Source organism: Saccostrea cucullata, unplaced genomic scaffold (assembly GCF_032062105.1).
Source record: "Saccostrea cucullata isolate Sc308-1 unplaced genomic scaffold, CSIRO_AGI_Scuc_v1 ctg1286, whole genome shotgun sequence".
Lineage (NCBI taxonomy): Eukaryota > Metazoa > Mollusca > Bivalvia > Ostreida > Ostreidae > Saccostrea > Saccostrea cuccullata.
The window spans coordinates 20001-46300 of NW_026939972.1; the positions used below are offsets into that span (position 1 = coordinate 20001).

General features: G+C 37.1%; 1 pseudogene; it reads left to right on the plus strand.

Moving 5' to 3' along the window:
* The first annotated feature begins 5120 nt into the window (after positions 1–5120).
* LOC134254368 (uncharacterized) lies at positions 5121–11875 on the plus strand (annotated as a pseudogene).
* Positions 11876–26300: the final 14425 nt, after the last annotated feature.

Genomic DNA, 26300 nt, shown 5'->3' on the forward strand with positions numbered 1-26300 from the left:
AATTGCTCATGGAATCACATTCTTATATTTTAATAAAAAATATCAATTATTGCCTGAATCGAGTCCATTTACTACCTGTGCACTGGAATTATTCGCATCAACTGCACAACCGGAAATCGATCTCTTTTGATTGCTATACACAACTGCTGGTTGTGCAAGTGATCGATTAGCAGGTGTGCCATAGGTCACCTGAGTATCATATAACACAACTTTCCAACAATTGAATTTGGTTCAATATGGTTCTTGTTTTTAAAAAAGCAGTTTTATAGCATGATATTCAAAATGTTAAAAAAGGCATTATATCTCACCATAAGTATACACTAAGCATGCTTTGTTTGATTACTTAATACCCTTAAGGGAACAAAAAAAAAACATTTCAGCTAATTAGTAACAATCAGTAATAATCAGCAATAATCAGTAAAGCTCAACCCAACAGGAACCCCCTCATCCTTGTCGTAACACATTTCAGAATTATGGAAAAGGTTCCCTTGCTCATGGTAAATGTTTGATTACTACCAAGAAACTTATTTCAAAGTATTAATTCATTTTCAGTATATAATTAGAGCCCCTCTATCTTCTACCTTATCCCTGACCCAGGAGCCTAGAAATTCACAATTCTGGAAGAAGGACCCTTGTTCATTTTCACTATGTACTAAGTAGTTCATCTGCTCAATACAACCCGTACGAAATCTTTAGGTGGATTCCACCTGAAATTCAGGCGGACTCCAGGCGGACTCCGCCTAATAGCTTTTGTCTTTAGGTGGAATAAAGGCGGACTGCAGAATTCCGCCTAACAAAGACAGAGTACGCCTAAACCAACAAGCGGATTCCGCTTTAGTCTTCAGGCGGACTGCAGATTCCGCTTAAGTCTTCAGGCGTACTTTTTAAGTTTAGAGGGAAAATAGGACTTAGAAAATTTCAAGAGAATTGAAAGGCGGATTTTACTATGACAGTACAAATTTTCTCTTTGAATATGAAACCCTATAAAATATTACATATAATCTTGGATTTATAAAATAAATAAATCTTATACAGTGAATATTGCAACCTTAAAGTAATGATAAATAAATTGTAGGGTGAAAAAATAGCGAAATCTTTTTTTCATTTTATATATTTATTTTTCAACATTGATTTGTTTCCATGTTTGTAAAACAAAAACCTGTAATTTTATACACATTTCCATGCATACTTATAGTACCCAAGACATTTTCTTACAAATTTTTGTCTAAGTGAAAATAAATCTTGAATTAATAAAATACTTCAATTTCAATAGCTGGATACATTTAAAAGATACAACCAAATTTAGGTTTTAATCAGACTCTAGTCTGTTTGGAAATTTGCATACATATAACGTCTGTGCACCAGGAAAAGATACTAGCATACAGCTTGACAACAGACTCTTGATATGTACAACTTCAATGTCATTTGTTTCACTAACTGACAAAATGTGCAAATCTTCATCATATTTTCTACAAAATAACTTTTTTATAAAAACAAGTGTTTTCACAATATTCAAGAAAATGTCTTCATATAAAATAAAAAACATTACTTCTCCAAAACAATTTCCACTCTCTCCTTGGTAGCAAACAGCTGAATTGTTTCTTTTAACCATTCTGGAATATTCTGTCCCATAGATTATAAATGCTCCATATTCTACACGATTAAAACTTGTAAATTTATTTACTATGGGGTCATGTCTTTTAAAAAATGGTTTGAGATATGTTCCCATCGATGGCTTTTTGTTTCCATACCAAAGGGCCGCAAGAATATATTTTCTTTATTCATTCTTTGATTGTAAGGCAGTTCATTGATAATCAAATAAATGGGCCAAATAGATGTTTTGCTGCTTTTAAACACTGGGGCTCCGTCTGTATTGAAGGTAAATGAAATATTTTCTTGATAGCTGAGTATTCCACTATTTTCACACAAATCTTTATATAATCTTCCATCATAAATATCTTCATATGATCCTCCATTTTTTTCCTGTTAAATCTGTGTCCCAAACTATTATAAAATCCTTTTTGAACAAATAAATTCTTGATTTGATTTTCCAGTGGCATTTCTATGAAATAACAAGCATTTTTCACATTGAATGCTGCTCCACAAAATTCATATGGGCACTTTGGGACTGATGTATTTTCAATAATTCCAAGGCAATGATGGCAGTAATAATGTCTGACAAGTGGATTTCTCAAATTTTTGAAAAAAAGTTTAAATTCATATAATGTAGAGCATAGCTTATGGCCGTTGGGAAGAGCCAATGCAATGATTTTCAGGAGTTGTTCTGTTGCTTCACCAATCAAATTGTACCTGGAAGTAAAGACAGCAAGCAACAGCATAAAGGCTCCTAACGTCACTGCTGCGCCTCGGAGTCTATGTCATTGATGCTTTCCGTTTTATCTGATGGCTGAAAAGGGTCCTCAGTGTCATCAGGTTGAAGGATATCTGAGAGAGCATCATATTCCAGGTCATAATCCTCTTCAGCAAATTGTGGTTCTTCTGATACATTTTCACAATACTCATCTTCATCCACGTGTAAATTGTTAATCAGCTCTTTTTCATGAGTCCGGATGAAATCAAACTCAAGTTCATCAATACCATGGTGTAGGGTGGTTTCGCGCCGATTACGTGTTCGCGCCGAGTGGTTTCGCCCCGTTTATCTACAGGTATATACAGGTAAGGTAAGGTATTGGTAGTATACAGAATGGCTTCCCCCGATTATTGGTAGTATACAGAATGGCTTACCCCGATTACCTGTAATTACATAAACCAGTAGCCTGTTATTAATGAACCCCAAGCGCTAATGTCGTGTTGTGTTGAGTAATTATCCCATTTTCTAGTACAAGTGTAATGGTTAGGGCCGTGGATATCGGCCTGGATAGCTCAGTTGGTAGAGCACCTGACTAGAGATACAGGGGTCCCGGGTTCGATTCCCGGTCCAGCCATACATTTTCTCCTTTCCTGTTACAGATTTGGTGCCGTGCCATGCCCTGGAATTGACAGGTGAAAGACCTGCCAGGGATGAGCCTGGGTTGGGGTCTTTGGAGGGCCAAAGACCTTTAAGGAGGGAGGAATGTAATGGTTAGGGCCGTGGATATCGGCCTGGATAGCTCAGTAGGTAGAGCACCTGACTAGAGATACAGGGGTCCCGGGCTTTTTGATTCCCGGTCCAGCCATGCATTTTCTCCTTTCCTGTTACAGATTTGGTGCCGTTGACCACCCCTGGAATTGCAGGTGAAAGTCCTGCCAGGGGCAATAAGAACTTGGGTTGTGTCTTCGAGGGCGAAGACCATTTAAGGAGGGAGGAATGTAATGGTTTGGGTCGTGGATATCGGCCTGGATAGCTCAGTAGGTAGAGCACCTGACTGGAGTTACAGGGGTCCCGGGTTCGATTCCCGGTCCAGCCATGCATTTTCTCCTTTCCTGTTACAGATTTGGTGCCGTTGACCACCCCTGGAATTGCAGGTGAAAGTCCTGCCAGGGGCAATAAGAACTTGGGTTGTGTCTTCGAGGGCGAAGACCATTTAAGGAGGGAGGAATGTAATGGTTAGGGCCGTGGATATCGGCCTGGATAGCTCAGTTGGTAGAGCACCTGACTAGAGATACAGGGGTCCCGGGTTCGATTCCCGGTCCAGCCATACATTTTCTCCTTTCCTGTTACACAAGTAACACCTTTATTGAGTCTATTTTTTTTAACTAAATTATGACTATTTGATCAAATTTGATCGTTTAATTTGGAATAATTTAGGATTGGATGTCAAAATATAATTTTTATTTCTGTTGAAATATACTATTTATTTCTGTTGAAATATACTATTTATTTCTGTTGAAATATACTATTTATTTCTGTTGAAATATAATATTTATTTCTGTTGAAATATAATATTTATTTCTGTTGAAATATAATATTTATTTCTGTTGAAAATAATATTTATTTCTGTCATCATTATTTATAATTAATCTGCTCGTCATTAATGATCAAACGATAATCAAACGACTACCCGATAAGCGGTATCTTCAGTAATTCAGCGGCGCAAATCCACGTGGGGCGAAACCACCCGGCGCGAACAAGTAATCGGAGCGAACCCACTCGGCGCGAACACGGAATCGGAGCGAAACCACCCGCATTCAATACCATATTGTCCATCAACAGGTTCTTGTAAGTTAACTCTATCTGGGTTTGAATTTATTATCTGCAATTGTTCAAAATAAAATAATCAATTGTTGCTTTTTGAGTTCATTTCTATAATAATATATAATATACAAATTTTTCTGAATTATGTTATATTTGTCACTTCTTTAATGAATTACTTTTAAAGATCAAAACGTGTCCTAACGTGAGGAGAAAATTCGAGTTAACATGAATATCAATCTGTTTTCGCCAGTTCAATATCAATAAAATATATATCTGTTTTAAACAGTGTTAAATGGTTATAACTTTTATGTAAATCACGAAATGAACTTTTTGAAAAGGCTTGTAAACGGCGTAACATTCAGAAATCCCCTCAAATCGAGAATCCGGATGTTTACATTTCTTTCTTATTAAAGCGAACATAAATGCAGTCGGGCTATTAGAAAGTTAACTCGAACGTTTTTCAGTCTTATTCAAAAAAGATCCTTTTATATTTTTGTTGTAAAAGCAACAAAACAAAATACATTAATTACTTAGCGCAAAAGATCTTAATTGAATTAGATTCGACATTTTTATTTTCTTTTTTCAAATGAATCAATCGTTTGTAAACCATGTGCACTATACATATATTATATAAAACATAAATCTCGGTAAAAGTTGCAGGCGTTAAATATTATTTTAAAAATCGATTATACTAGCGTTATAAAATACTAGTACCTTTTCAGATAATTCGCTTTCATCACTTGGCATGCTTGGTGAATTGCATCCTGTCGAGGTGACATCGATGTCTGCACTCATGGCACCTGACACGGACATTGTCATATCTTCATTCCCCTGCAGAGATTCTGAACAGCGGTTATCCTCTAAATAAAATCTCTTGTAGGGACCCCGTCTTCCAGTTCCTTTACGCTTTTGTCCATTTTCTCTGTCCATTTTGAAATTGATTTAGCAAAAAAAATATTCGATCAAGCGATTGGCAGTTTGGTTGTATGCAGTTTTGAACGTAACTTGAAATACTATCCAGAGTAGATGGTCACTGCTGCAAGGATTTAGGTAACCAAGGGGAAAATATGTATACACTGATAACAATTTTCTTTTATGAAATTGTTACTGCATTAGGCCTTGACTTTGTTCAAAATAATAATTTTCATATCTATTTCTTTATATACATTTCCCATTTTAAATTTTATTTGGCGAATGTAGCTTTAATCAGCGGGATTATCAGCTTATCGCCATGGGTCATTTTGTCTACAACCCTCGGGGGCCCCGCCGGTCAGCTTGAATCATCCCTTAACTGAAACCTGATAGTGATGCTAACCCCCTATGGTTTGCATCCGCGCCACTTCTTCTTTGTTTAAATCTACATTGCGCCGTGCAGAACGTTTTGAAGACCAAACGTTTTTACTGACCAACAGAATGATGTTCGCTTGCATCTTTTTTTACGAGGACATGAGTTTAAGTGTCGTTGGACAGAAATCAAAAAAGCTTGAGATGATGAATTCCTTTAAGGAAGGCGAGAAAGTGAAGATGAACTGGGGAAAATCTGGCATGTTCTCTGGATGCATTGTCAAAGTGCATGGTAAGAATCTAATGCAGCTTTAACTCGTTTTTTTAAGTGTTTCGGAAATTACGTATACTGTTATTTTATATTTCTCCATAATCGTGAAAACCAGATAATCATTTATGGAATGAAAATGCACTTGCTACTGTATATTCATCAAAGGCGCGCGGGAAAATTGTTTTCACTTTTCAGTCATTGGTATATATCATACGATATGTACAGTAATATTTATTGTTAATTTCTTTGTCTAATTATGTTGTGCTTTCTCCGCTGATCCTTGATGATGAAAAAAACTTGACAATAGGGATTAAGTACCCCCTCCCTAATTTCAAATCGGGAGAGATCGGATATTATCGCTTTCAACTCGGAAGACGCGATCAACCAATGAAAAGCCACGCACTTTGTTATGTCCCTTGAGGGAGCTCTTTTATGTTAAGAGGTAAATTAAATCGTAGTGATTGTAAACATTGCAGTGTAAATGGCAAAGTCGAAGTGTGTCAAGATCGGGGACATTGATTGAAACGTAAAAGAGATCAAATTTAAAAATGTGAATAAAATTATGATAATAAACAAGACCTCTCTCTATATAAAGTAAATAATATATCGTATGAATTTAGAGAGCCTTTTATCTATCAATGTGTTCAAACTGTAAAACGTCATTAGGGTGTACGTAGTTTGAATAATCTATATCTACCGCGGCCATGGCATTAATAAATTATATTCATTTAAATGCAACAAAAATCTCAAATATATTAAGTGTACTTTAATTTCAAAGGACAAAGTTGCATCGCTCACCACTTAAGGGGGATGTGCGGCCACCTTTAGTGCAGTGAGAACAAAATGTAAACATTTCTTCAAATGGCTAAAGTACATTATATTTTGATCAAATGTTAAACCCTTATGATAAAGATACAATAAATATGCATAACTGAATGCATGTTGTGCATATATAATCTATACTTTTGCAGAAAAATGCTTTTGATATGCTCCTTAGAACTGCGCAGCTACAGAATTCAGCAGAGCCTTAAAAAATCCAAAAAAATACGCAAAGTGTGCATTAATGTTCTTTCTACAACCATTTGTTGAGAAAATGTCTAAATTTTGCACTTTTAAATGATAATTTTAAGTTCAAAACAAGGTATCGTTGTCTTCAAAAAGAATGTAAAGAACCCTGAAAGTAGTTCATTGATAGCAGCACGTGGTCTATTTTTAGCACAGAATTTTGTTTTCCAGACCTCTTCTTAATATGGAGGGACATAACAATCTTTAAATGTAGAAGAGAATTACGGTTGCAAAATATTTCAAGTAATATGAACACTTTTAAAAGAGGAATTGTGTTATAGTGTGGCTTGAAGTAATTTATTTAGTATTATTATCGAACAGTTGTTAAATAGTGTACGTATTGAAATAAACTTTTTGATTCCAGGTAAGGAAAAATGAGCACCATCAAAGTTAATATTAAGAGTTTGTTTAGTTTGCCACAGATAACTTATAATATCTTATCAAAAGTTTAATTATCACTAATGAAGCACAAAGAAATTAAACACATAAAATCGATATGAAAAACCTTGTGTTAGTATCAATTAGTACGAGGGGTGATCAAAAAGTTCTCGAACTATCTCTATATCTACAAAACCACAATTTAGATTAGAAACAAATTTGGTGCACACTCAAGTTCTATAAATAGAATATGTCGAATAAAGTTTAACTCACAATGTGAAAATGAAGTCATTATGCAGGTACTTGTGACGAAAAATGGTTGTCTCAGTGGAACTCATTCAACAAACGACTAAAATAATTATGGTATATCTTAAAACTGCCTTTGAAGTAACGTATAAGAATTTGTTCATAGTTTATTAAGACAAATGACTTCCTAATAATTCAATCAATGATTGGATAGACCGTTTTAGTGAAGGAAGGCAGATGGTTGAATATGATACTTGTTATGTTGCCCGGTGAAAGCAAGTTTGAAAAGGGGTTTGTTTTTAATTAAGCTATATGCTATCAAAGATCTCCAATTTACACTTGAATATTTCAACAATAATATAACTATCAAATACCTAAGATATCGTTTACTTTTGATCACCCCCCCCTTTATATACTCCGTCAAATAAACATTTACAATTTTCATTACAGCGGAGCAACATTTAAAAAGGAATAAAATCATTCAGAGTGGGTTAGGAGATTTAATGAATAGTTTTTTTTTCTATTTGCCCATTTTGCAAGCATATTAATACTTCTTATCTCAATTTTAAAGAGTAAAGAAAAAAAAATCAACATAATTAAATATTTTATACCATCTTTATAATGAAGTTTGGTGGACCTCCCAACTCAGGGAAATTTTATTGGGTCCGTATTTATGGTGAGAAAAAAATCCTTAAAATTTAAACATATTTGTTGACGGAAGAAAAAAAAATTCTGTAATTGGAAGTAAAATAAAATTGAGTCGGGCCATTTTTAGGCAGTAGATCGGGAGAGAGGGCAACCAAATATTTTTACAACAAATGGTCTTATAAGGCTGGTACATGTTCCATCACATACTTAGTAATGCAAAATTTTTTAATCTTTGGCACTATTTTGAAAAAAGAACAAATAGGATTTTCGGAAGGGGGGGTAGTCTCTCATTTTTTTGCGATGATAGACATAACATATGCAATGGATCTTTGTTTGCAAACATTGTGATTGCTTCTAAATTTAAAAAAAAACAACTCAATATATTTTATCAAGCTTCGTATGTTCAATGAGCGAGAGCTTACAACGTAGTCAACATAATGAGACATGATGTGTTTTTATGTCCAAACATTACTCCATACGATGTGTTGGTCATTGCAAACAATCAAGCTATTTATGTGAGGTGCCTGAAGTAAATCCTTTAACTTCCTATTTTTTTTCTATCTAACTGCTAAACAAAATAGACATGTGCACCAACTTTTCGAATGTAAGACATGTAATTGCAATTTGTTTTTCATGCACCGCATATTGTTTAACATTTTCAAATTAAATGCTAAGCATCCTCCTTGCAGTGCCCCATTTCAAAAAAAACTTCTACCGCCACAGGAAAAAAGACCCGACGTAAACACATATGTTCAGGGCAATTTTTAAGCTTTTTTCTTGAGTTTTAAAGAAACCAACAAATTATCAAGACTTGTTCCACGAAAAATTAAATATAATCATGGAAATAAACGCATCTATCTACAGCAGATATATGCACATGTCAACCACGTGCTCAGTGTATTAATATTAACTAGGAAACTCGAGCTATGAACAGAACAGTTTTTCCCGATTTGCTGGAATGGGGTTAAATTCGCGTTTTTTAATTAATCAGACGAAGCGATGCAACAAATAAAAGTAGTAAGTAATATTACCTAATGATTATTACTTAGTAATTTCTTGTCTTGATGTTATTATGGTCGCATTTATTCTAAAATCAATGTTATTCGAACTCTGTGTGACAGAGGAATGGCGGACGAAATAAACACATGGCCTCAGGAAGACACACATATGAAAAATCAAATTTTCAAGAATTCTAGATAATGACAAGAAAATAGTGAAACAAATGGTTGTAGCCATATTATCAATGAATTAAACTAACACCATTTTCAATGCATTTTTCATCTCGTGAATGCTGTAGCTGCGCAGTTCTACCATGAATAATTAACTCCTAATTAAAACCAAAAAAACTTAATTATTTACTAATTTTGGTCTCTAACAGTAGGTTACTAGTGCATTAACACTTTGAGTAAGTTTGGGCTAGTTTAGACGAGTATTAAGCGAATTCTTGGCATTTCTTATTTCACACTAGACTAGATCCAATTGGCTTGTACATCCCCCTTAAGAAATATATACATTTGATTTTTAGAAACTGAAGAACTTCTCAATGAAGAGGCCATTAAGGCAGAAAAGAAAATCTTACGAGGGAAGCATTATAATACCAACGAAGAGAGAGTGGAGGCCCTGATTAATTATTTTAAGATTCGTGTGAATAAAGCTGAACATCAGGAAAAAAATGGAAAGCGAGAGAGAACAGCAACAGAAAGAGCTAAAGAGAGCAAGGAACAGGATCTGGAACTGAGTCCCAAGAAAAAGAAAAAAAATCAAAAAGAAAATGAAAAAGGGAAGAAAATGGATCATGAAAAATGCAAAGAAACAGGAAAGGAGAAAAGCAAAGACAGCAAAGGAAATAAATCAGGTAAAGAAGATACGATGAGGAAAGCTCTGAATCCAAAAGAAAAAGAAAAACAAGAGAAAAGGGCAGAAAGTAACGTTGAGTTATTAGCTGCGAAAGAAATATTAGCATCTTCTTTGTGCAGTCAATTTGGAGATCTCCCAGAGAGGGCTTCCTCACCTGCTGGAAATGAAGATACACCTCTGACATCCACTTGGTCTTTGTGTCACCCAGACTTAACAAATACCAGTAGCCAGTTGGACTTAACTATTCAAGAGGACAGGCCCTTAGAGAAATCTAATACACCTGGTAAATTCCTATGCATGTTTTTACATATATGACAATGTTATTTACTCTTGATAATTTAGGCCTATAGTATATTACTTGATTTTTTTTTCTCTACAGCAGTTCCACTACCAGCAGAAGTAGTTCAACTCTTTGAACTGATGCTTAAACCTAGTGTGCAGGACTACATGCAGGCTGTTGTAAAACAATTCAAGTCTGGACAGTCTGAAAGTTGTGTGAACTCCCAGGTAAAGTATTCAGTGGTCAGACATTATATAAACATCTTGCTATCTGGAACGTACATACATATATTCATAACTATCTCTACATTCTGTTTTCATTATTTGTTCAGATGGCAGACAGATCATATGTAACTTTGGACCAGGAGATCAGGATGCCTCCAATGATCACACAAACATGGACTCCATACACAAACTACACACAGCCACCACCATGGTCCACACAGGACACCTGCATATCAGAACAAACACCACAGACAACACTTGACTTACCCACACTCAAAACACCAACAAAGCAAAGTACAGCAGACAACACACAGTTTCAACATTTCACAACCTTACAGGATAACAATGTCATCTCAACTCCTCAGAGCTTTATGGCAACCCACACTACTCTACCACAGAACACACAAACACAGTCTTTACAGAGCACAAACATAGACCCACTGTATATGACAAATACAATTCCATTTGAAAATGCAGTCACTCAGTCAGTACAGAACACAAATACACTTCAAAACACAGTCACACAGCCAGTACAGAACATGACCTTGATGTCGGCTCAAAGCACCACATCTCCAATCATTTCACAACAAAATACCCTGCCAGCTACTCCGAATACCCTACCAGCTACTCCGAATACCCTACCAGCTACTCCAAGGAGATCTCCCAGAAAGCATGCCTCATCAACAGAGGATTCTGATAGCCATGTGAGTAAAACTTTCTCTCTTTTTTACACCATTTAAATAATGTCAAATTTAAAATGGTTCCAATTTTCTGAGTTTGTTTTGTTTCACGTTAGCAGTAATTTGTAGTATTTAAGAAATAAGCAATTTACTTTCAATTGATTGATTGCAGATGACAAAACTCCTTGCTCATCAGAACTTGAAAGTGAGAAGGGAGTCCTTGAGAAAAGGCCAAAGATGCTGCCAAAAAGGCCCATCCAACAAAAATGGCCTTTACATTGACTGCCAAACTTCTGCAGGCCATATTCTCCTGGGAGGAATTGGCTTTCAGCAGGGGTCAAGGACTCAAGTCCAAAGAAGGGGACCAGAGACCTGTTTTGGATAATTCCAAAATGGACGTCTTAAAGGGTACAGACATGAATAACATTATTTCTCTTAACTTCCTTATTAATCATTTTATCTTCAGTGATGTTAACAGAATTGCAATGATAAAATCAAGGCATTTCACAAGTAGTAATTCTGCATGTACCTAAAAATATCTAAAAATTACATAACTTCAACTTTTGATAATGAATAAAATTTAGTATGATTTTTTTTTTCAGAATATGTATCCATCTGGTGCAGTCAGAACAATGGATCATTTTCCGAAAAAAGCGTTAATGATGCAGTGACAGAGCAGGTGTCGTATGCGAGAAAAAAGATAAAGAACAAAGGAAAAAAACCTGAGGATAAATAGAGGCATTAAGTACACATGAAATTGAGCTCTTATTTAATGCTAATACATTCAGGACTACAAGTAAAAGATTTCTTGAAATATCTAAATGCCATTTAGAGTTGAAAATAGATAGTATTAACTAAACTTTTGAAGTCAAATGTAGCTAAAGTATAAAAAAGTTAATAAATAATGTTCTAATGTTATATTTTATATTGTTATTTTTGTACAGATTTTTAGGCGGAATCTTTAAGCGGAATCTTTAGACAGATTCCGTCTAATGTCCGCCTGAATTCCGTCTAATATTCCACCAATGCTTTAGCAGGAATTTTAAGCGGAATTCAAAGGCGGAATTCATAGGCGGACTAATTTGCATTTTTCGCCTATTATTCCGCCTGAATTCCATCTAAAATCCGCCTGAATTTCGCTTGTATTCCACCTAAGCATTATAATGCTTTATAAAGCTTTATTTAGACGGATTCCGTCTATACTTTCCGCCTGTTCTCCGTCTGAATTTTTTCGTACGGGAAAGGAGCAGGGAAAAAGATTTTCTAGGAAATAGTGGAATTTTGCTTTATAATCAAAATAGCACAACCCTAAAACCCTAACTCCTGACCCAGGGGCTATGACATTCATAAATTTGAAAGTGGCACTCTTCTTTATCATGGTTGTCTGAGAAATACCAGTGGTTGGAATTACCAGCAGTCAATATCGGTATTTCTTGTCCGCCTAAATACTTTAAAGAATGATTGCACCTAAGTACGTTAATTTTGCATTTCGATTTGAGTCACTGAGTTTTGGCAGATTAATGTTTTTTTGTTTTTTTGTAATAGTTGGAATTGCAATAATGTTTGTGATTCACTTAATTAATGTTCCATTCAAGCTTCTTTCCTAAAAAGAAAAAGGGGGTATACAGAAATTGTTCTTACCTTCTAAAATTCCGTCTTTAACAATAAAAAGATGTTGATGGACTTCAAGTCCCCTGGTGGACTCGGTAACTTCATCAACATTTTGTCGTTTCCCTCTTAATCTCTTCAGCAGTGTTCTTAGTCCCTTAGTCGACTTTCTCACTTCACCACGATTCTGACATTGTTCTCTTAATCGCTTCAGTAGAGTTGTTTTTCCAGCCTCCCCACATCCAACAAGTATTCCTCGGGCATGAAAAACGGTTGTTTTCTCCTTTTTCAGAAACTCTACAAAACAAAAACATAAATAATAAAGACTGATTTATTTCTTTACATTTCAGAAGAAAACACATACTTTTGACAACAGAGCTTTAAACAAGTAAATATCTTAACCTGACTAGTTTATTTTGCTTCATGGAAGATGTAGAACTATAGCTATCTGACTGGGAAAATTTGGATAGACTAGCCTGTTCTATTCTACCAATAATGATTAATTAATAAAACATTCAATAATCCATGGATATTACGTCAGGTTAGTGAGTTTAATGTCAGGTCAAATGATAATGATAAAGATAGGTCTAGTGAAGATGAGTTCAGGCCAAGTTTTGTTGAGGTCAGGTCTCGTTAAGATGTGATCAGGTCTAGTTAAGATGAGGTCAAGTCTTTAGTGAAGTTAAGGTCATGCCTGTAGTGAAGTTAAGGTCATGTCTTTAGTGAAGTTAAGGTCATGTCTTTAGTGAAGTTAAGGTCATGTCTTTCGTGAAGTTAAGGTCATGTCTTTAGTGAAGTTAAGGTCAAGTCTTTAGTGAAGTTAAGGTCAAGTATTTAGTGAAGTTCAGGTCAAGTCTTTAGTGAAGTTAAAGTCATGTCTTTAGTGAGGTTAAGGTCATGTCTTTAGTGAAGTTAATGTCATGTCTTTAGTGAAGTTCAGGTCAAGTCTTTAGTGAAGTTCAGGTCATGTCTTAAGTGAAGTTAATGTCATGTCTTTAGTGAAGTTAAAGTCAAGTCTTTAGTGAAGTTAAGGTCAAGTCTTTAGTGAAGTTCAGGTCAAGTCTTTAGTGAAGTTAAGGTCATGTCTTTAGTGAAGTTCAGGTCAAGTCTTTGGTGAAGCAAACGTCATATCCTTAGTGAAGTTAAGGTCATTTTTGTAGTGAAATTAAGATCATGTCTGTAGTTATGTTGATGTCAACTCTTTAGTGAAGTTAAGGTCATGTCTTTCGTGAAGTTAAGATCATGTCTGTAGTTATGTTGAGGTCAAGTCTTTAGTGAAGTTAAGGTCATGTCTTTAGTTAATTTGTTAGGCTGACTACATCTTGTTTGTTTTATTTTTAATGAAGAGCTCCATGTCCCACAGTGGATAACACAGGACGTCAGTTTATACAGTCTAACCCAAGGACCGGTCTCCATGTCACACAGTGGATTACACAGGACGTCAGTTTATACAGTCTAACCCAAGGACCAGTCTCCATGTCCCACAGTGGATTACACAGGACGTCAGTTTATACAGTCTAACCCAAGGACCAGTCTCCATGTCACACAGTGGATTACACAGGACAACAGTTTAAACAGTCTAACCCAAGGACTAGTCTCCATGTCACACAGTGGATTACACAGGACATCAGTTTATACAGTCTAACCCAAGGACCGGTCTCCATGTCACACAGTGGATTACACAGGACATCAGTTTATACAGTCTAACCCAAGGACTAGTCTCCATGTCACACAGTGGATTACACAGGACGTTATTTTATACAGTCTAACCCAAGGACCGGTCTCCATGTCACACAGTGGATTACACAGGACGTCAGTTTATACAGTCTAACCCAAGGACCGGTCTCCATGTCACACAGTGGATTACACAGGACGTCAGTTTATACAGTCTAACCCAAGGACCGGTCTCCATGTCACACAGTGGATTACACAGGACGTCAGTTTATACAGTCTAACCCAAGGACTAGTCTCCATGTCACACAGTGGATTACACAGGACATCAGTTTATACAGTCTAACCCAAGGACAGGTCTCCATGTCACACAGTGGATTACACAGGACGTCAGTTTATACAGTCTAACCCAAGGACCGGTCTCCATGTGACACAGTGGATTACACAGGACGTTAGTTTATACAGTCTAACCGAAGGACAAGTCTCCATGTCACACAGTGGATTACACAGAACATCAGTTTATACAGTCTAACCCAAGGAATGGTCTCCATGTCACACAGTGGATTACACAGGACGTCAGTTTATACAGTCTAACCCAAGGACTAGTCTCCATGTCACACAGTGGATTACACAGGACGTTAGTTTATACAGTCTAACCGAAGGACAAGTCTCCATGTCACACAGTGGATTACACAGGACGTCAGTTTATACAGTCTAACCCAAGGACTAGTCTCCATGTCACACAGTGGATTACACAGGACGTTAGTTTATACAGTCTAACCCAAGGACCGGTCTCCATGTCACACAGTGGATTACACAGGATGTCAGTTTATACAGTCTAACCCAAGGACCGGTCTCCATGTCACACAGTGGATTACACAGGACAACAGTTTATACAGTCTACCCCAAGGACTAGTCTCCATGTCACACAGTGGATTACACAGGACATCAGTTTATACAGTCTAACCCAAGGACAGGTCTCCATGTCACACAGTGGATTACACAGGACGTCAGTTTATACAGTCTAACCCAAGGACCAGTCTCCATGTCACACAGTGGATTACACAGGACGTTAGTTTATACAGTCTAACCGAAGGACAAGTCTCCATGTCACACAGTGGATTACACAGGACGTTAGTTTATACAGTCTAACCGAAGGACAAGTCTCCATGTCACACAGTGGATTACACAGGACGTCAGTTTATACAGTCTAACCCAAGGACTAGTCTCCATGTCACACAGTGGATTACACAGGACGTTAGTTTATACAGTCTAACCCAAGGACCGGTCTCCATGTCACACAGTGGATTACACAGGACGTCAGTTTATACAGTCTAACCCAAGGACCGGTCTCCATGTCACACAGTGGATTACACAGGATGTCAGTTTATACAGTCTAACCCAAGGACAGGTCTCCATGTCACACAGTTGATTACACAGGACAACAGTTTATACAGTCTAACCCAAGGACCGGTCTCCATGTCACACAGTGGATTACACAGGACAATAGTTTATACAGTCTAACCCAAGGACAGGTCTCCATGTCACACAGTGGATTACACAGGACATCAGTTTATACAGTCTAACCCAAGGACCAGTCTCCATGTCACGCAGTGGATTTCACAGGACAACAGTTTATACAGTCTAACCCAAGGACTAGTCTCCATGTCACACAGTGGATTACACAGGACGTCAGTTTATACAGTCTAACCCAAGGACCGGTCTCCATGTCCCACAGTGGATTACACAGGACGTCAGTTTATACAGTCTAACCCAAGGACCTGGACATCCACTGTTTCTCCATTAGAAAAAACACTTTTTCTGTCAGTGACCTTGAACTTGCCAAACTGACCTTGAATGAAAATCATGACAAAACTTCAGGTCATAAACAATCTTTGAACAAAGTATAAACTTCCACTAATTATCCTTTGCAATGCAAGTTTGCATAGACAAACTGACAAGGTGATTCCTATATATAGCCCCCCCCCCAAAAAAAAATGTTTCTGGGTGACTGTGCTGCCATGGTCAAGTATGAATTGTGTAACACTGTCAGGGATTTTGAACTCTACATTTATGTCAAATACTTGGTTTTAACTTTTACTAATATTGTATTTCATAATTTCAACTCCCCTACACCATGTAACCTTCAGTCGTAGATTGTAAGACTTTCACATACCTATATCACCATGATAATGAATCAATGTTTCATTACATTTCTGACCAGTTTTTAGTAAAACAAGAAGTCTGTTAGCCAATGCTCACTAGTAATACCCCCGTTCTGATGTGTAAATTTACTATTATGTGAATATATACACAAGTTCAGCAATGGACAAAGAGAGGGATGAACATACAGTTTACATCAAATTCATAATAACAAGAGGCCCACGGGCCACATTGCTCACCTAAGTAAATTTGGTCACTGCCTTTCCTTACCTTACACCCTCCCCCGTAATACCTTTTATTAAACGATAAGGAATTTTGGTGCTCTCTGATTGGTCTAGATGCCATTTACTGGTGTGTACCTCAGAGTGAGTTCACCTCAAATGACGTTCTGGGAGGTTTATTCGGGTTTTCCCTCTCGACCAACCATAGATTTGCTTACAGCTTTTTCGATCAATCAGATTGCGTGTTTCAAAGCATGTGTCGGTGTGAATGTAAACATGTCAGACTCAATTACCAAGGAGATTTAGAAATTTTGAAAGTAAATGGTTGAGTATTTATTATGTCGCCCCGAACGAAGTCGGGGACGACATATTGATATTGTACGCATGTTTTTTTTATCCAGGCTGTTTCTCGGAGATGGCTGGGGCAATCTTCCTGAAACTTTCCTCAAAGGACGATCACTGGTTGTAGTTGTGCAGTGAGGTCGTTCAGTTCCAATATGTCTACCGTTGCCATGGAAACCTGTAAAAAGCGACGAATTTTGTCCGAGAGTGTTCTCTCTGGTCCCTTAAACGTTCGTCATGAAACTCTTTTTATTTTAATGATTAGTATCTGTAGTTGTGCGCCTTGCATTTAAAATTTTCAAATAATCGATTATTGCCATGGAAACCAGGGGAATGTTAAAATTCTTTAATTTCGATTTTCTCCATAACTACTCAAGCAATCGTTTTGAAACTTTCAATGTTAATTCCTTGCAATGTGTCAAAGTGATTTTTACTTTTAAAATAATTGTAATGAGTCGCTCACAGTTGTCATAGAAACGAAACAGAAAAAAGGTTAAGATGTACACATGTGTTCTCCAAGGTCTAGGTCAAAGGGTCAAAGTTCTTCGTGTCCAATAAAAGTTCTTTTCACAAGGATTACATATTTGAAATACGAAAGCCCTAGCCCTTACCGTTCAAACGTAAGGTACTATGTTCAAGACGACCCCCCCCCCCTTTTGAAGCGCACTGCCAGTTAGTATACACATACCTAACATATACAACTTACAAGTAACGTTTTAAAAGTTTCATTCATAAAATTCAGTTCTCCTGATGTGATTTCATAGTTTGCCAACCTTCATTCTTCTTCTGTCTTGTCTCTAGATTTTATAATTATTTTATTTTATCTATATATAAAATAACGATTGTCAACTGCATTTATTAGCATTTCGCATTTTTTTTTTGTATATCTATTACTTGTATATTATTAATTTCATTAGATAGTGCAAGTATAAATTAGAAAATTGGTACGTTATTTCCATAGTTTTTATTCATTCATAAATCCTAGGATCCGCTCCTATAGGTGCGCTAAGCCTTGATCACTACTGTAAACAAAACATTCATCTCGCCGAAAATGTTCACGATTCCGCTAAACTGAGAAAGTTTACACATGATTTATCATCTCATAAGAAACATCAGCCCTGTACAATGAAGAAACGCTCGAATTGAAGGTGGCATGTCAGATTCGTTTTCCGGCAGAACCTCTAAAAATGAAAGTGAAATTTCAGAGTTCTCACTGGCGTTATAATACACAAAATAATTCGGCTGATCTTCTTAAAAAATTACATTTGCCAAGCTTTATTGATAGGAAAGATACTGCCAATTAACAAGTATGAGGCTCAGTTCAGTACATCTGCCCAATTTCTTTTATGCAAGTCTGCAAATTTAGGAACTTGTAATTTTTTCCTGCACTACTTTCTTCTCCTACCGATTCTAAAATTAAAATGGGATGTACCCAATTAAGGTCTTCCGTTTCCAACGGAAAGGACTGATACTACTCGATGGTTGTCCAAGCTTAGCTAATGGACCATTGTTTTAGTGATGATAAAAATGAAAGTCTTGTCCAGTACGGGGCGACATATGCTATTGCTTGCAATAGCAGACTTTCTAGTTGTTTATTAATATTGTTTTTAACTTTTTCACTAATATTTGTTTAGCTGTTGAAGTATATCAACATGTAAAAAGGGTAATTACACTTTACATTATGGGTGTTTATATTTGAGGGAGACAAGAATGAAAGAGTCAGCAGTGTTGTAAAATTCCTCATCATTTAATAAAACGGTTATTGACTTTTGAATTCGGTCTACTCGTGACTATACAGACCTGGTCAGGTATTAGTTAACCTCGGCCTTCGGCCTCGGTCAACCAATACCTGACCAGGTCTGTATAGTTCGGCTGAGGTTAATCAATACCTGACCAGGTCTGTATAGTCACGAGTTGACCTCATCAAAAGTCAATAATTGTATAAAGGGTCTTGATTTGGATAAATTACCTAGTAAGAATTACTTAAGAATCCACACTACCCCAGGATGCTTCCATATGAATTTCAGGTTTTCCGGCCCAGTGGTCTATCAGAAGATGGTTTTTTTATACTTCAATGTCAAACTTGGATTCTCTTTTGCAGCCCTGCAAGCCCATGGGGGTCATGATTTGAATAATTTTGAATCAATATTATCCAAGGTAAGAGTGCAATGATAAACCGTTTGATGGTATAATGCGGTTTATTTCTCCACGTTTCAGTTAACGATACCTGAAACTGATATCATGATTCGGTTCAATCAGTCCGTAATGATCCGATTCATCCGTTTTGGTACCTCATTTACTGTAAAAATTTCAAAAAGGCTTCTGCATGAAACATGAGGTAAATGAAACTGCAGAAACGGCAAATAAACTTGCTTCCAGCCTCATATTTAATTGGTTGGAGGATGTTATCACTTTCCTAATGTTAGTGAATTGAACATTTGATAAAACTTTCTAGTTTAAAGTATCCCATGACGACAAACGTCGGACTTTTTAACCCAATATGTAATGTATCTTGATACGTATCGTACCGTGAACTAAATTCTGTAATACGTATCGTATCATGGGGTAGGCGTATCTTTGCACCCCCTAATCCAGGATGCTTCAATATAAGTTTCAGCTTTTCTGGCCCAGGGGTTCTTGAGAAGATTTTTTCTATATATTTCAATCTTTAACTTTGATTATCTATTGTGGCCCTGCACTACCCTTTGGGGTGATGGTTTGAACAATTTCTATATATATATATTTAAATTTACACTACCTCAGGATGCTTCCACATAAGTTTAAGCTTTTCTGTCCCATGCGTACTTAAAAAGAAGATCTTTTAATGACCTCACCCAATTTTTGTCTTTTCTTGTCCCCTTTCAAGGGGATTCAGCCCTTCATTTTAAACAATGTAAACTCCCCTTAACCCAAAGACACTTTGTACCAAGTTTGATTTAGATTGGCCTAGTTGTTTTTTAGAAGTTGAAAATGTGAAAAGTTTACAGAGTGATGGACAGCTAGATGGATGGACGACTGACAAAATGTGATCAGAAAAGCTTATATGAGCCTTATGAACATGCGAGCTGAAAATAAATCTCCTCATTTTGCAATTACCTCAAAGAGGTACTAAAATTTCAAGCTTCTTCAATATGTTTAATGAGTAAATGCAGAGAAAACTATGACAAAAACTTATTACTTTTATATACACACAGATAAACAAGAAGCTGACAACAAATTAAAACAAGACTAAAACCTATCATATGACATGCCTAAACAAAGAGTGTGCTACAATTTAAAGCATCTTCAATGAGTAGACAGTAGTTGCTGAGAAAAAAGGGATAAAAATTTTGTTATGTATGGTACAGACAGACACACGGATAAACAGGAAGTTGACAGATTCATACAAAAATGAATCCCACCATATTGGCATGTCAAAACAAAGACTAAAAGTAGTGATGAATGTTTAAAACATCGAAGGAATCCATGTCGATCATGTTGTTATTTTTACCGCCATGATTGTACATGTGGTCAGACTAATAGCAGGAAGCGGACAATATTGTAAGGTTTTACTATACAAAGGAAAATATTTTTAATCTAGGCAATCTTTAAATGTAATCATATAATGAGAAATACAGGCCTAATTTCTGGATAATTATTTAAAACAAGATGTGTTTGTGAAACACTATGCGCCCGGCGTCAACAAAGTTCGAAAAAGCTAATTTTAGTATATATGTCACAGTCAAGGTCACAAGGTCATTGACCTTGGTGTTGTTTGTAAGAACTTTATTAAAGGGGGATGCATACTAAATATGAAGTCCCTATCTCCTATGGTTCAAACGTTATGGCAAAAAGTGGAAAAAGCTATTTTTAGCAAATAGGTCACAAGGTCACATGGTCATTGACCTTGGTTTTGTTTGAAAAAACTTTATTAGTGGAGTATGCATACTAAATATGAAGCCCCTTTCTCCTATGGTTCAAAAGATATGGCAAAAGTGGAAAAAGCTATTTTTAGCAAATAGGTCACAAGGTCACATGGTCATTGACCTTGATGTCATTTGAAAGAACTTAATTAGTGGAGTATGCATACTAAATGTGAAGTCTCTATCTCTTATGGTTCAAGCATTATGACAAACAGTTGAAAAAGCTATTTTTAGCATATAGTTAACAGTCAAGGCCACAAGGTCATTGACCTTGATGCCATTTGAAAGAACTTTATTAGAGAAGTATGCATACCAAATATCAAGTCTTTATCTTTTACGGTTCAAAAGTTATGGCAAAGGTTAAAGTTGACAACAGACAAACAGATAAACAGACAAACAGACAGGACAAAAACAAAATGCACCACAAAAAAATTCGGGCGCATAAAAATGTAATAATAAGGAATAAATTCATTGCTGTAATGAAAGGGATAGGACTAATATCAGTAAAACATCTATTGAATGGAATTAAACAAAACAATTTCCATTCTGTTTGAATAAATTTGTTTTGTTTAAAAGAAAGAAATTAAATATTTTCCACTATTTATTAAAAAAAATAATGAACATTTTTGAATATTTTTTGTAATTAAATGATTGTTTTGTAAAAGTCAGATAAATCTGAGTAAGTTTAACATGTTTAAATTTTCTATTGGCCTATAGTATAAGGAAGTTTAGGACAAAATGGCCTATAACTTTTCTGGCAAATATGCCATATGTCCTATGGTTACTTATTTCAATCTGAAACCCTGAAAGAGAGTGCTAAAAATTTTAAGCACCTGCAATGAATATAGTTAATGAAAAATACTGTCGACAAAAAATTATTACAAACAGCTAGACACACCCTGACAGACAGACACACAAGGATAAAACAATATAAGCCCCTCTCCTTTTGAGTGTTGGTATAATTATTCAATTCTGAAATTTGGCTTCATTTTAATTTTGGCAAAACAAAAAAAATTAATATACATCATGTACATGTAGAATGTCAACCCAGTAAACAGTGTAGATTTACTGAACACCTGCTACAGAAATACACAACATTCCTAGACAGAGCTGTGTTAATATCAATGGTGTCTATATCTCGCTTTCAACTTGTACAAAATGTCATCTGTTGAAAATTGGTAAAACATTGTAGTCACCAAAATTGAATTTTGTTTGAAGAACCAAATATCAACTACAACATTGCGCCCTCCACATCCCTGATCAGCAAACCCCCACCCCCACTCCACCCATTTTACATCTGTAAGCCCCCACCCCCCACTCCACCCATTTTACATCTGTAATCCCCCATCCCCCATTCCACCCATTTTACATCTATAAACCCCACCCCACACTTTTCCCATTTTACATCTGTAAACCCCCATCCCACATTCCACTCATTTTTTAACAGTACAACTTCTACAACCCCCCACCCGACACTCCACTCATTTTACAACTGTTCAAGTTCTATAACCCCCCATCCCACACTCCACTCATTTTACAACTGTTCAAGTTCTACAACCCCCCACCCGACACTCCACTCATTTTACAACTGTTCAAGTTCTACAACCCCCCATCCCACACTCCACTCATTTTACAACTGTTCAACTTCTACAATCCCCCATCCCACACTCCACTCATTTTACAACTGTTCAACTTTTACAACCCCCCATCCCACACTCCACTCATTTTATAACAGTACAACTTATACAATCCCCACCCCACACTCCACTCATTTTACAACTGTTCAACTTCTACAATCCCCGCCCCACACTCCACTCATTTTACAACTGTTCAACTTTTACAACCCCCATCCCACACTCCACTCATTTTATAACTGTTCAACTTCTACAATCCCCGCCCCACACTCCACTCATTTTACAACTGTTCAACTTTTACAACCCCCATCCCACACTCCACTCATTTTATAACAGTACAACTTCTACAATCCCCGCCCCACACTCCACTCATTTTACAACAGTACAACTTCTACAACCCCCACCCCACACTCTATTCATTTTACAACTGTTCAACTTTTATAATCCCCCATCCCACATTCCACTCATTTTATAACAGTACAACTTCTACAATCCCCGCCCCACACTCCACTCATTTTACAACTGTTCAACTTCTATAATCCCCCATCCCACACTCCACTCATTTTATAACAGTACAACTTCTACAATCCCCACCCCATACTCTATTCATTTTACAACTGTTCAACTTTTATAATCCCCCATCCCACACTCCACTCATTTTATAACAGTACAACTTCTACAATCCCCGCCCCACACTCCACTCATTTTACAACTGTTCAACTTCTATAACCCCCCATCCCACAATCCACTCATTTTACAACTGTACAACATCTACAACCCCCACCCCACACTCTATTCATTTTACAACTGTTCAACTTTTATAATCCCCCATCCCACACTCCACTCATTTTATAACAGTACAACTTCTACAATCCCCGCCCCATACTCCACTCATTTTACAACTGTACAACATCTACAACCCCCACCCCACACTCTATTCATTTTACAACTGTTCAACTTTTATAATCCCCCATCCCACACTCCACTCATTTTATAACAGTACAACTTCTACAATCCCCACCCCACACTCTATTCATTTTACAACTGTTCAACTTCTATAATCCCCCATCCCACACTCCACTCATTTTATAACAGTACAACTTCAACAATCCCCGCCCCACACTCCACTCATTTTACAACTGTTCAACTTCTATAATCCCCCATCCCACACTCCACTCATTTTATAACAGTACAACTTCTACAATCCCCGCCCCCCACTCCACTCATTTTACAACAGTACAACTTCTATAACCCCCACCCCACCCTCTATTCATTTTACAACTGTTCAACTTTTATAATCCCCCATCCCACATTCCACTCATTTTATAACAGTACAACTTCTACAATCCCCGCCCCACACTCCACTCATTTTACAACTGTTCAACTTCTATAACCCCCCATCCCACACTCCACTCATTTTACAACTGTACAACATCTACAACCCCCACCCCACACTCTATTCATTTTACAACTGTTCAACTTTTATAATCCCCCATCCCACACTCCACTCATTTTATAACAGTACAACTTCTACAATCCCCGCCCCACACTCCACTCATTTTACAACAGTACAACATCTACAACCCCCACCCCACACTCTATTCATTTTACAACTGTTCAACTTTTATAATCCCCCATCCCACACTCCACTCATTTTATAACAGTACAACTTCTACAATCCCCACCCCACACTCTATTCATTTTACAACTGTTCAACTTCTATAATCCCCCATCCCACACTCCACTCATTTTATAACAGTACAACTTCTACAATCCCCACCCCACACTCCACTCATTTAACAACTGTTCAACTTCTACAATCCCCGCCCCACACTCCACTCATTTTACAACTGTTCAACTTTCACAACCCCCATCCCACACTCCACTCATTTTACAACTGTTCAACTTCTACAATCCCCGCTCCACACTCCACTCATTTTACAACTGTTCAACTTTTACAACCCCCATCCCACACTCCACTCATTTTATAACAGTACAACTTCTACAATCCCCGCCCCACACTCCACTCATTTTACAACAGTACAACTTCTACAACCCCCACCCCACACTCTATTCATTTTACAACTGTTCAACTTTTATAATCCCCCATCCCACATTCCACTCATTTTATAACAGTACAACTTCTACAATCCCCGCCCCACACTCCACTCATTTTACAACTGTTCAACTTCTATAATCCCCCATCCCACACTCCACTCATTTTATAACAGTACAACTTCTACAATCCCCACCCCACACTCTATTCATTTTACAACTGTTCAACTTTTATAATCCCCCATCCCACACTCCACTCATTTTATAACAGTACAACTTCTACAATCCCCGCCCCACACTCCACTCATTTTACAACTGTTCAACTTCTATAACCCCCCATCCCACAATCCACTCATTTTACAACTGTACAACATCTACAACCCCCACCCCACACTCTATTCATTTTACAACTGTTCAACTTTTATAATCCCCCATCCCACACTCCACTCATTTTATAACAGTACAACTTCTACGATCCCCGCCCCATACTCCACTCATTTTACAACTGTACAACATCTACAACCCCCACCCCACACTCTATTCATTTTACAACTGTTCAACTTTTATAATCCCCCATCCCACACTCCACTCATTTTATAACAGTACAACTTCTACAATCCCCACCCCACACTCTATTCATTTTACAACTGTTCAACTTCTATAATCCCCCATCCCACACTCCACTCATTTTATAACAGTACAACTTCTACAATCCCCGCCCCCCACTCCACTCATTTTACAACAGTACAACTTCTATAACCCCCACCCCACACTCGATTCATTTTACAAGTGTTCAACTTTTATAATCCCCCATCCCACATTCCACTCATTTTATAACAGTACAACTTCTACAATCCCCGCCCCACACTCCACTCATTTTACAACTGTTCAACTTCTATAACCCCCCATCCCACACTCCACTCATTTTACAACTGTACAACATCTACAACCCCCACCCCACACTCTATTCATTTTACAACTGTTCAACTTTTATAATCCCCCATCCCACACTCCACTCATTTTATAACAGTACAACTTCTACAATCCCCGCCCCACACTCCACTCATTTTACAACAGTACAACTTCTACAATCCCCACCCCACACTCTATTCATTTTACAACTGTTCAACTTTTATAATCCCCCATCCCACACTCCACTCATTTTATAACAGTACAACTTCTACAATCCCCGCCCCACACTCCACTCATTTTACAACTGTTCAACTTCTATAACCCCCCATCCCACAATCCACTCATTTTACAACTGTACAACATCTACAACCCCCACCCCACACTCTATTCATTTTACAACTGTTCAACTTTTATAATCCCCCATCCCACACTCCACTCATTTTATAACAGTACAACTTCTACGATCCCCGCCCCATACTCCACTCATTTTACAACTGTACAACATCTACAACCCCCACCCCACACTCTATTCATTTTACAACTGTTCAACTTTTATAATCCCCCATCCCACACTCCACTCATTTTATAACAGTACAACTTCTACAATCCCCACCCCACACTCTATTCATTTTACAACTGTTCAACTTCTATAATCCCCCATCCCACACTCCACTCATTTTATAACAGTACAACTTCTACAATCCCCACCCCACACTCCACTCAT